Source organism: Acipenser ruthenus, chromosome 36, assembly GCF_902713425.1.
Source record: "Acipenser ruthenus chromosome 36, fAciRut3.2 maternal haplotype, whole genome shotgun sequence".
In the NCBI taxonomy this organism is placed as follows: domain Eukaryota; kingdom Metazoa; phylum Chordata; class Actinopteri; order Acipenseriformes; family Acipenseridae; genus Acipenser; species Acipenser ruthenus.
The window spans coordinates 7,540,885-7,551,362 of record NC_081224.1 but is presented as its reverse complement, the minus strand read 5'-3'; the positions used below and the strand labels follow the sequence as shown (position 1 = coordinate 7,551,362).

Below are 10,478 nucleotides of genomic sequence, written 5' to 3'. Positions count from 1 at the left end.
TTCTGCTGCTTCTTCTTCTAATTGTGATTGGATATTTAAACACACACGAGTCCACAAGTTTATCTGAACCCTGTAATGGAGCTCACACTTTATGAACCCTTCCTATTGCTTCTGATTAACTCTTAGCTGCCTGCGCTGGATATATCCTGCTGTGTTCCTGCTGCAATCATTCAGATGCAGATTTTTCAAATACAGCTTCTTGTTGGAATGTGTAAGCTCTGTTTCCAGAACCTAGAAGGAAATCAGACGATTAATACAGATCACTGTCAAACCATGCTGTAAAATAGGAACTTCTTAGAATGCGTTGGTCATGCGTATGATCAACATAAACTCCTAGGTCTTTTTCATAGTTCCCTTCTTCAATTTCAGTATCTCCCATATGATACTTATAATGCACATTGTTATTGCCTGCATGCAATACTTTATACTTTTCTCTATTAAATGTCATCAGTTTGAATGACCTTTGCTGCTGCAACAGTGTTTGCCACTCCTCCTATTTTTGTGTCGTCTGCAAATTTAACAAGTTTGCTTACTATACCAGAATCTAAATACATTGTAAAACACCTGAATAGACCACCGTCGGTAGACAGCTTTCACTGAATACTTCTGCCTTCAAACAAGCCTCTATCACTCCCCTCCTCAAAAAACCTACCCTCGACCCCACCTCCCTCCAGAGCTACCGTCCTGTCTCCCTCCTACCCTTCCTCTCCAAAACCCTCGAGCGGGCTGTACACCAGCAGCTCTCTGCTTTCCTGTCCAACCACTCTCTGCTCGACCCTCTCCAATCTGGCTTCCGCTCTGCTCACTCCTCTAAAACCGCCCTTCTGTCTGTCACCAACTCACTAAACTCTGCCCGAGCTGCCTCTCTCTCCTCTGTCCTAATTCGCCTTGACCTCTCTGCTGCCTTTTACACTGTTGATCACTCTATTCTACTATCCTCTCTCGCTGACCTGGGAATCTCTGGCACTGCTCTGGCCTGGTTCTCCTCCTACCTCTTCAACCGCACTTACCAGGTAACCTGGCATGGAGCAACCTCCACACCTCGCCCTCTCTCAACAGGAGTCCCCCAAGGGTCAGCCTTGGATCCTCTCCTGTTCTCTCTCTACACCCGCTCCCTGGGCCCCCTCGTCGCATCCTATGGTTTCTCATACCATTTCTATGCTGATGATGCTGAGATTTTCCTCTCCTTCCCCACCTCTGACTCCACCATCCCCTCCCGTATCTCTACCTGTCTGTCTGCTATCTCCTCTTGGATGCACTCACATCACCTCAAACTCAACCTCTCTAAATCTGACTTCCTTTTCTTTCCCTCCTCCTCCTCCTCCCCCTCCTCTGATCTCTCTATCTCTGTTCCTCTGGAATCTACCACACTCTCTCCCTCCTCCTCAGCTAAGAACCTCAGAGTCACCCTGGACCCCTGCCTCTCTTATTCCCAGCACATCTCCACTCTGGCATGCACTTGCCGATTCTTCCTGAGCAACTTACGAAGAATCCTCACCAACTACGCCACCCATCTACTGGTCCAGGCCCTGGTACTCTCCCGCCTAGACTACTGCAACTCCCTCCTGGCTGGCTTCCCTGCGTCAGCCACCCGTCCACTCCAGCTCATCCAGAACTCCGCGGCTCACCTGGTGTTCTCTCTGCCTCGCTTCTCCCACGCAACTCCACTGCTCCGCTCACTCCACTGGCTCCCGATCACCGCTCGCATCCAGTTCAAGACTCTTGTACCAGCCTACAGATGCCTTGACCAGACTGCACCTCCAGCTACCTCCAGACCCTCATCTCTCCCTACACCCCCACTCAACCTCTCCACTACTCCAGAAGACTGGCTCTACCTCCTCTACGCTCCTCTGCCTCCAGAGCCCGCTCCTTCTCCACTCTCGCCCCTCAGTGGTAGAATGACCTTCCTACAGATGTCAGGACTGCCCAGTCCCTGACCACCTTCCGGCGCCTCCTCAAGACTCATCTCTTCAGACAGCACCTGTAGAACTCCTCTTTTTTTCCCCCTGGACACTTATCACTCTTCCTTAAATGCGCTTTAATTGCATTATCAGCCCACTATTTTACTGCATTTAATCCTGTACTTTAGAGTACTGTAATCTGTCAAGTGTTATTTAATCTGTACTATTTTGTATTTAATTATATCCTGATGCAACTATCATTGACACTGTTATCTGCTCCATTATTGAATCGTATTTTGTCATACTTGTACTTGCTAGAACCAAAGTCATTGTATTTATCTTGCTCTTAATTGTATTATTACTTGTACTGTGATTCTTGAAATGTATTTGTTTACGACTGCAAGTCGCCCTGGATAAGGGCGTCTGCTAAGAAATAAATAATAATAATAATAATAATAAAACAAAAATAATAATAATAATAATAATAATATTTTGTTGCGTTGTAAAACTCCACGGTCTCTGGTATTTATTTTCACTAGTCCCGATGCTGATTGACTGACCAAAACAGCACAGCTGGCAAGCAGCCACCAGCCTTCAAAAGGCTGATTGAAAACAATAGACTGTCAGTCATTCACTCGGGCACAGAGAAGACTAATCTGATTACAGCTAAACACATTGCAGACTGGTAAATAAAAATAATAAAGTAGAATACCGTTCTGTATAACCACAATACAGTTGTTTTCTGTGTGGCCGTCACTGTGACTGCTCCCGGGGGCTTTTAGGTATAATTGAATATATCTCCTTTATTTCTGCACTCCCACGTTTCATGCTTTGTGAGAATATTTAATATATACGGACGGAAAGGTACACGAACGCACAGCCCCATGTGTGTTACACGACTGGAGAAAATTACATTTTAAAACCAAAAACCACCAAAATGACTGCTGCTGGGCTTCTAGTGTTAAAGTAGTAAAGAGAAATAATTACTTACTTGTTTACCATGCTGACATTATTTATTCCTTATAAAACTTAATGCAAAAGAGGGGAAAAAAAACTTGGTCTGCGATGGTTGCTGTTGGATTTATTATTATTATTATTATTATTTATTTCTTAGCAGACGCCCTTATCCAGGGCGACTTACAATTTATTTTTTACATACAATTACCCATTTATACAGTTGGGTTTTTTTTTCTACTGGAGCAATCTAGGTAAAGTACCTTGCTCAAGGGTACAGCAGCAGTGTCCCCTACCAGGGATTGAACCCACGACCCTCCGGTCAGGAGTCCAGAGCCCTAACCACTACTCCACACTGCTGCTGGGGGTGTGTTTACGCTGCAACCTAACTCGCTTCCAATTTCTTATTCTTACTATGATTGGCTTGAAAGACAACAGGGCTAACCAGTGATTGGATAATGTTCTGTTGAGTGTGTTTTTATTGTGCACAGTTTCATAGGAACTGAAATATTACTTGTGTAATAGAAAATAAAAAAAGGACTCGTCATTAATTTCTCAGAGTCCGAATGTTCGAGTCCGAATCAAGTCCGAGTCTTTTGCGGCCGTGACTCGAGTCCAAGTCCGAGTCACGAAAAATGCGACTCGAGTCCGAGTGCCGGACTCCTATAGGGCAAAACGGCTCTGCAGGTTGTGTAACCTTGGTAGTGTGTGCAGTGCATTGTGGGGTGAAATCATTTGACACCTTTGCTGTTCCTATTGGTTCAGCAAGTTACACATTATCCAGTGCTGAAGACGTTGTTTTATTTATTTTTAAAGAAGGCTCATGTTTTGTTTTTTCAAAAATGTAATCGAGTGAATTGCCACATCTATCCCAGTTGTTACAGTGCCATTACAATGAGTTTTAGTGACATGGAAAAAAATAAAAAGATATGTATATGTAATACAATTTTGATTTAGAATTTCAAAATTCTGACAATAACTTTTTTTAATGTTAAAATGTTGACATGGCATTGTTGAATTATTGCAGCAGGGTTGAGGAGGAAGGAAGGGAAAGCACAGTACAATATAAATGATTAATAAATATCGAGACCCAGCAGTCATTTACCCTTATTCAGGGGGGATATTTTGGTACAGGTTGGTATATTTTTTTCCAGTGCATTTTACTGTAAATTTCAAAAATCACTTCTGTGCAGTGGAATGAACCTGTGCAAAACCTTCCCCTGAATGAGTATAAATGACTGACAGGGTTTAACTGGTATTGATGAATCATGTAAATCCTGGTCCGGTCGATCCAGACACATTTACCATTTACAGTTTAATGCAAAGGAATGTAGCACAGCAACCTCTGCCAAAATATTCCCTGAATGAGTGTAAACGACGGATGGGATTGAAATGGGGTTTTGTATCCACTTAAAGCCTCGTCCGGGTCCATGTGGACTCCTCAGTGATTTAACCTGATGTTCTGAAGGAACGTGAGGTGGGAAGGATCTGTTTATAACCTATAGTAACACATCAAAAATCATTTTATAAAAGTTACATTTCGACTTGAAAATAAGTCAACATTGTATTATATTTCACTTTATGTCCCTAGTACACATTTTATATCCAAACATGGCTTGAGTCACACATTTGGAATCTGTCGCTTTACAGTCCCTACTGGCCACATTCATTTATTACATGTCAATTAAACAATACAAAAGAAATAAATAAACAAGACGCAATTAAGGCCAAACTTGACCCATTTTTATTTCAGAAGGAACTTGTAGCAACATGAATAAAAAAGAATGGATCTCTGTCTTTGTGTTTTCCAGTCTTAAGTCAGAAGAAGCCATGTGATCCACCGGGAATGGCTGAAGATGATGTCTGGACAGAGCCACTGTGACATCACTCAAACAGACCACACCTACCTCTCGATACAAAAATAATGTGTTTTTAATTTAATGCATATCATTGTTTGGGTGCTATAAGGAAGATGCATATATTAGGGTCTGGATTTTGAATATTTACTAATTACATAAAGCAATTAACTGAAGAACTGACACAACTCATCACTGAGGTCTGAGAGCTTTAACCAACAGGCCTCAATACTCCTGCAAGGACCTTGTCTATCTATCAAGCTATCTATCCATTATATCTGTCGATCTATCTATAAACTGATATGGCTTTCCTGGAGTTGTTGTCACAGATCCAGTGTTAACTCCTCTTAGGACCTTATCTTCAATTCGAATGTAGGTTTCCTGTGTTTGAAAAGGATACTCATTAAAACTATACTATAGAGAGACAGTCCTGCTTGAAACAGACTATACAAGCACTGGAATCACACAAAGCAGAAGACTGCCACCAGCACACAACAGCCTAACATATAAATGACTGGATACATGATTAGATACACGTTCTCCAGGCTTATTTGATTTTGCACATTCATTATTAGTTGTGTAATGCATTAATTACTGTTTTCACTTAATTTGTACTAATAAAATGTTCATATTGGAAAGATTTCTTTGTCTTGAATTTGCTTGACGTTAATACCGTTTTGATCTAGAACTTGGAAGGAAACTAAATATTTTCAACCTCAGAACTGTACCCATCGTTTCCACTGTTAAGAGATACTACAAAAAGGGTTTTTTGGTATAACAGAAGAAAAACAATCATTACTTACAATGTACTGTATAAGGAAATAAGGGGAATGTGCGCTAATCCCAACTAATGCAGTATTGCACCCCATCAGCTATTACCTTGCTATGTTATGCAGGACAACAGCAGCACAAATACTGTTCCAAACCACCCCCAGCTCTCCATGAAGACAATGGACCCTTCTTTTCAACACACCAAGCATCTTTCAGTCCCATTCCTAGACGGTATATGTACAGTGTTGTAATGTGTTTGGGCTGCAGCTGGATTAATACATGGGGTTAGTTGATATCCACAGTCTCCAAGCAGGGTGCCACTTATTGCTGCACCTTCAAAAGCTTCATATATATGAGACTGTTTTAAGATTTAATTTAGCATCACATACCATTTGAACATTTTTGTATAGCTGCTATCTATACCCTCAATCTAGCGAATAATAGGATACAGAGTACAGCAATGCAATACTCATTTGTTATGGTTCCAATGTGGGAACCCAGGGCATTAGAGAAAAAAACTGCCCAATGAGGGAGGCTGAGGACAGGGCAGGAGCACGGGAGGAAGAGCTGCAGTAAACCCCAGTGAAGAGCTGGGGTTTACTGTGCTAAACAACAAAACAACAAAAAAAAACACTGAAAACCCCCCAAAACCAGCTCAATAATGGGGCTCTGGGGCTTCCCCTCCAGACTGTGGGCTTTCTCAGCCCGCCTGCTCTGAGAGAGTGAGGGGTGCGGGGGTCCGTTCTGAGAGGCCGAGGTGCACATCCGGGGGCCGCAACACAGCGGGGCTTCTGAGTCGGACCCGGGGAGCAGTAATGGCGGTTCTGGGTCTCAATTTGGGGCAGCGGTGCCACCCTGCTTGGAGGGGAAGGAGCGCAGCTCTGAGTCTCAGCCCTGCACTGTTGCCACTCTCTGCCAGACTCACAAGTAACAGCAACTGAGTGAGAAAACAGCGGTGGAGAAGAGCAATAGCGAATATGAAGAAGTAAAGATGGACGAGGCAGACACAGGTGAGGTTTCAGATCCTCTCTGACATTCATGTTTTTTTTTTTATTTGGCAAAAGGTAAAAGAGGGATGGATTTAAAGTTGTTCCCAAACCTTAAATGATTTATTTATTTTGCTCATATAGCTTTTAGAAAAGCTACATTAAAAGAAATAGAGCAGCCTAAGAGATACATGCTTAAAGAAGTAATACAAAATATTAGGAACATGTTAAATAAAACAAACTCATCGAAGTGTTAAAATGTCTAAGTTTTATAATAAATGTATATCCTTTATTAGTTGTATTTGCTTGATAGTTTTAACTTCGTAGCGGCCATGGACAGAATTATTTTTTTTTTATCTCTTTCAATGTTAATGGGTGCAGGCACAATTTTAAGAGGGCACAAGTTATTAGATTTTTTAGAGCAGAAGAGGGCAGGGTGTTGTTTTTGCAAGAGACGCACACAGACAGGCAGAATGAAACAGACTGAACAGCGGAATGAGGAGGGCAATGTGTGCTGAGTCACGGGTCAAATAATACTGCAGGGGTGGCTGTGCCCCCCCTGAGCAGGTGTGCTGACCTAAATAAACAAAACAAACACCTAGCTCTCTTTGAGCACTAACTAAACAAAACAGGAACCTAAACTAAAAGACAGGACAGCTAAGCTGTTTACCTGTAACAAAACAAACAAAACAGCACATACAAAAAGGCTTCACACTACCTTTTTTTCTTTGTTTTACAGCTGTACACACATACACATGAGCAACTAACACAAGCGCAAATATTACTTATACTAATCAATATAAAAGAAAAGAAAAACAAAAGTCATAATAATAATAATGACAAATCAAAATATATCAAAATAAACCAAACACAATTTCAACCAAAGATACACAAACCAACAAAACGTGCAAACCTTGCCAGTATGTAACTTGCAGCACACACAAAGCAATACTGATATATAAATAGTTTTACCGAAAAAGGCAAGACAAGTAGTTTACTGAAGACAGGTGCCGCCGCCCAACAACCTCCTCGTCTCTCTACATTCCATTCCCCTTACTGCACGGGAACCCAGCCTTTAAAAAGATCCAGGTGAGGCGAATCAACATATCTGATAGGAGGATGGGAAAGGGCGGACAATCAGGGGGCTGTCCTAAAACAAAAACATCAATAACATAAAAACAACAACCATAGTGGCGACCCGCCACAAGTCGCTTTGGATTAAAGCATCTGCTAATAATAATAATAATAATAATAATAATAATAATAATAATAATAATAATAATAATAAATATATATGCAGTCAAAAACTTTGTGGAATCCCAGCGTCTGCTTACCGAAGGCAGAAGAGGAGACAGATATGCAGCTATAGAACATTGGTTCAAAATTATAAAAAAAAAAAAAAAAAAAAAAAGATCTCCTTTTGGGAAAACAATTTAAAACTAGGCAGATTTATAAGGGCATCAGTGTGGAGTAGTGGTTAGGGCTCTAGACTCTTGACTGGAGTGTCAATTTGTAAGAGGAGTTGAAGCTGATGCTATAATTAGATTATTATACAGTATGGGCAGGTATAATTCTGTGCCACCCAGAGGTTAAAGCGTCAATTGAACCCTGGCAGTTTTTTGTTTATTTTGTTTAGCAAGTTACAGAGCATACCTTGTAAATTATAAGCATTTGCCGCATTTAGTTTTTTTAGTAGTAAGGGTTGAAGCTGGCACTGTAATTGTATTATTCCCTAGTGCCTGGCAGTTGAGAATCACTGTGAATGCCTGGTGGAAACCCAAGGGAAAACGGTATTGCTTATTTATTTGTTGCATTATTAAATGAAAATGACTTGATCCCTAAGAAGAGATTGTAGTAGCAATACAAATGTTAGATATAAGAAGGCTAATCATGTCTTTGAATTAAAGCAACAAAACGCTCAATTGTATACAGAACAGTTCCAGTCTGGGCACATTTCCAATAAATTAAGCTGCAGATATGAAACAAGAGCAAACAACTTTAACAGTCATTCAGACTAAACAGGTAAAACAGGTGTCTTTGTCATCTGCAATCTTTGTTGTGAAGCTCATTGTGAAGCAAAAAAACTATATACAGACGTGCTCAAATTTGTTGGTACCCCGCCACAAAAAACGAAGAATGCACAATTTTCTCTGAAATAACTTGAAACTGACAAAAGTAATTGGCATCCACCATTGTTTATTCCATATTTAATAGAAATCAGACTTTTCTTTTGATTTTTTATTCAACATAATATTGTAAATAATAAAACAAATGAAAATGGCATGGACAAAAATGATGGGACCGCTAACCTAATGCGGGGGTCCGGGTGCGGGGGTCCGTTCTGAGAGGCCGAGGTGCACATCCGGGGGCCGCAACACAGCGGGGCTTCTGAGTCGGACCCGGGGAGCAGTAATGGCGGTTCTGGGTCTCAATTTGGGGCAGCGGTGCCACCCTGCTTGGAGGGGAAGGAGCGCAGCTCTGAGTCTCAGCCCTGCACTGTTGCCACTCTCTGCCAGACTCACAAGTAACAGCAACTGAGTGAGAAAACAGCGGTGGAGAAGAGCAATAGCGAATATGAAGAAGTAAAGATGGACGAGGCAGACACAGGTGAGGTTTCAGATCCTCTCTGACATTCATGTTTTTTTTTTTATTTGGCAAAAGGTAAAAGAGGGATGGATTTAAAGTTGTTCCCAAACCTTAAATGATTTATTTATTTTGCTCATATAGCTTTTAGAAAAGCTACATTAAAAGAAATAGAGCAGCCTAAGAGATACATGCTTAAAGAAGTAATACAAAATATTAGGAACATGTTAAATAAAACAAACTCATCGAAGTGTTAAAATGTCTAAGTTTTATAATAAATGTATATCCTTTATTAGTTGTATTTGCTTGATAGTTTTAACTTCGTAGCGGCCATGGACAGAATTATTTTTTTTTTATCTCTTTCAATGTTAATGGGTGCAGGCACAATTTTAAGAGGGCACAAGTTATTAGATTTTTTAGAGCAGAAGAGGGCAGGGTGTTGTTTTTGCAAGAGACGCACACAGACAGGCAGAATGAAACAGACTGAACAGCGGAATGAGGAGGGCAATGTGTGCTGAGTCACGGGTCAAATAATACTGCAGGGGTGGCTGTGCCCCCCCTGAGCAGGTGTGCTGACCTAAATAAACAAAACAAACACCTAGCTCTCTTTGAGCACTAACTAAACAAAACAGGAACCTAAACTAAAAGACAGGACAGCTAAGCTGTTTACCTGTAACAAAACAAACAAAACAGCACATACAAAAAGGCTTCACACTACCTTTTTTTCTTTGTTTTACAGCTGTACACACATACACATGAGCAACTAACACAAGCGCAAATATTACTTATACTAATCAATATAAAAGAAAAGAAAAACAAAAGTCATAATAATAATAATGACAAATCAAAATATATCAAAATAAACCAAACACAATTTCAACCAAAGATACACAAACCAACAAAACGTGCAAACCTTGCCAGTATGTAACTATCTCATTGCAGCACACACAAAGCAATACTGATATATAAATAGTTTTACCGAAAAAGGCAAGACAAGTAGTTTACTGAAGACAGGTGCCGCCGCCCAACAACCTCCTCGTCTCTCTACATTCCATTCCCCTTACTGCACGGGAACCCAGCCTTTAAAAAGATCCAGGTGAGGCGAATCAACATATCTGATAGGAGGATGGGAAAGGGCGGACAATCAGGGGGCTGTCCTAAAACAAAAACATCAATAACATAAAAACAACAACCATAGTGGCGACCCGCCACAAGTCGCTTTGGATTAAAGCATCTGCTAATAATAATAATAATAATAATAATAATAATAATAATAATAATAATAATAATAATAATAATAAATATATATGCAGTCAAAAACTTTGTGGAATCCCAGCGTCTGCTTACCGAAGGCAGAAGAGGAGACAGATATGCAGCTATAGAACATTGGTTCAAAATTATAAAAAAAAAAAAAAAAAAAAAAAAAA

General features: G+C 40.5%; 1 protein-coding gene and 1 long non-coding RNA gene across 4 annotated transcripts in view; one reads left to right on the top strand and one right to left on the bottom strand.

Moving 5' to 3' along the window:
• Positions 1-8,647: 8,647 nt before the first annotated feature.
• Positions 8,648-10,194, bottom strand: LOC131706582 (uncharacterized). Its single transcript, XR_009310655.1, has 2 exons — positions 10,031-10,194; positions 8,648-9,002 (listed from the first exon to the last, which is right to left on the bottom strand). It is a non-coding gene; the product is annotated as an uncharacterized LOC131706582 (long non-coding RNA).
• Positions 8,940-10,478, top strand: part of LOC117402134 (NACHT, LRR and PYD domains-containing protein 12-like) — a 60,279-nt gene continuing 58,740 nt past the window's right edge. For all 3 annotated transcript variants that reach the window (XM_059007940.1, XM_034910464.2, XM_059007939.1), the window contains exon 1: positions 8,940-9,075. The gene's annotated coding sequence lies outside the window, so the exon portion shown is untranslated. The remainder of the gene's footprint in view (positions 9,076-10,478) is intronic.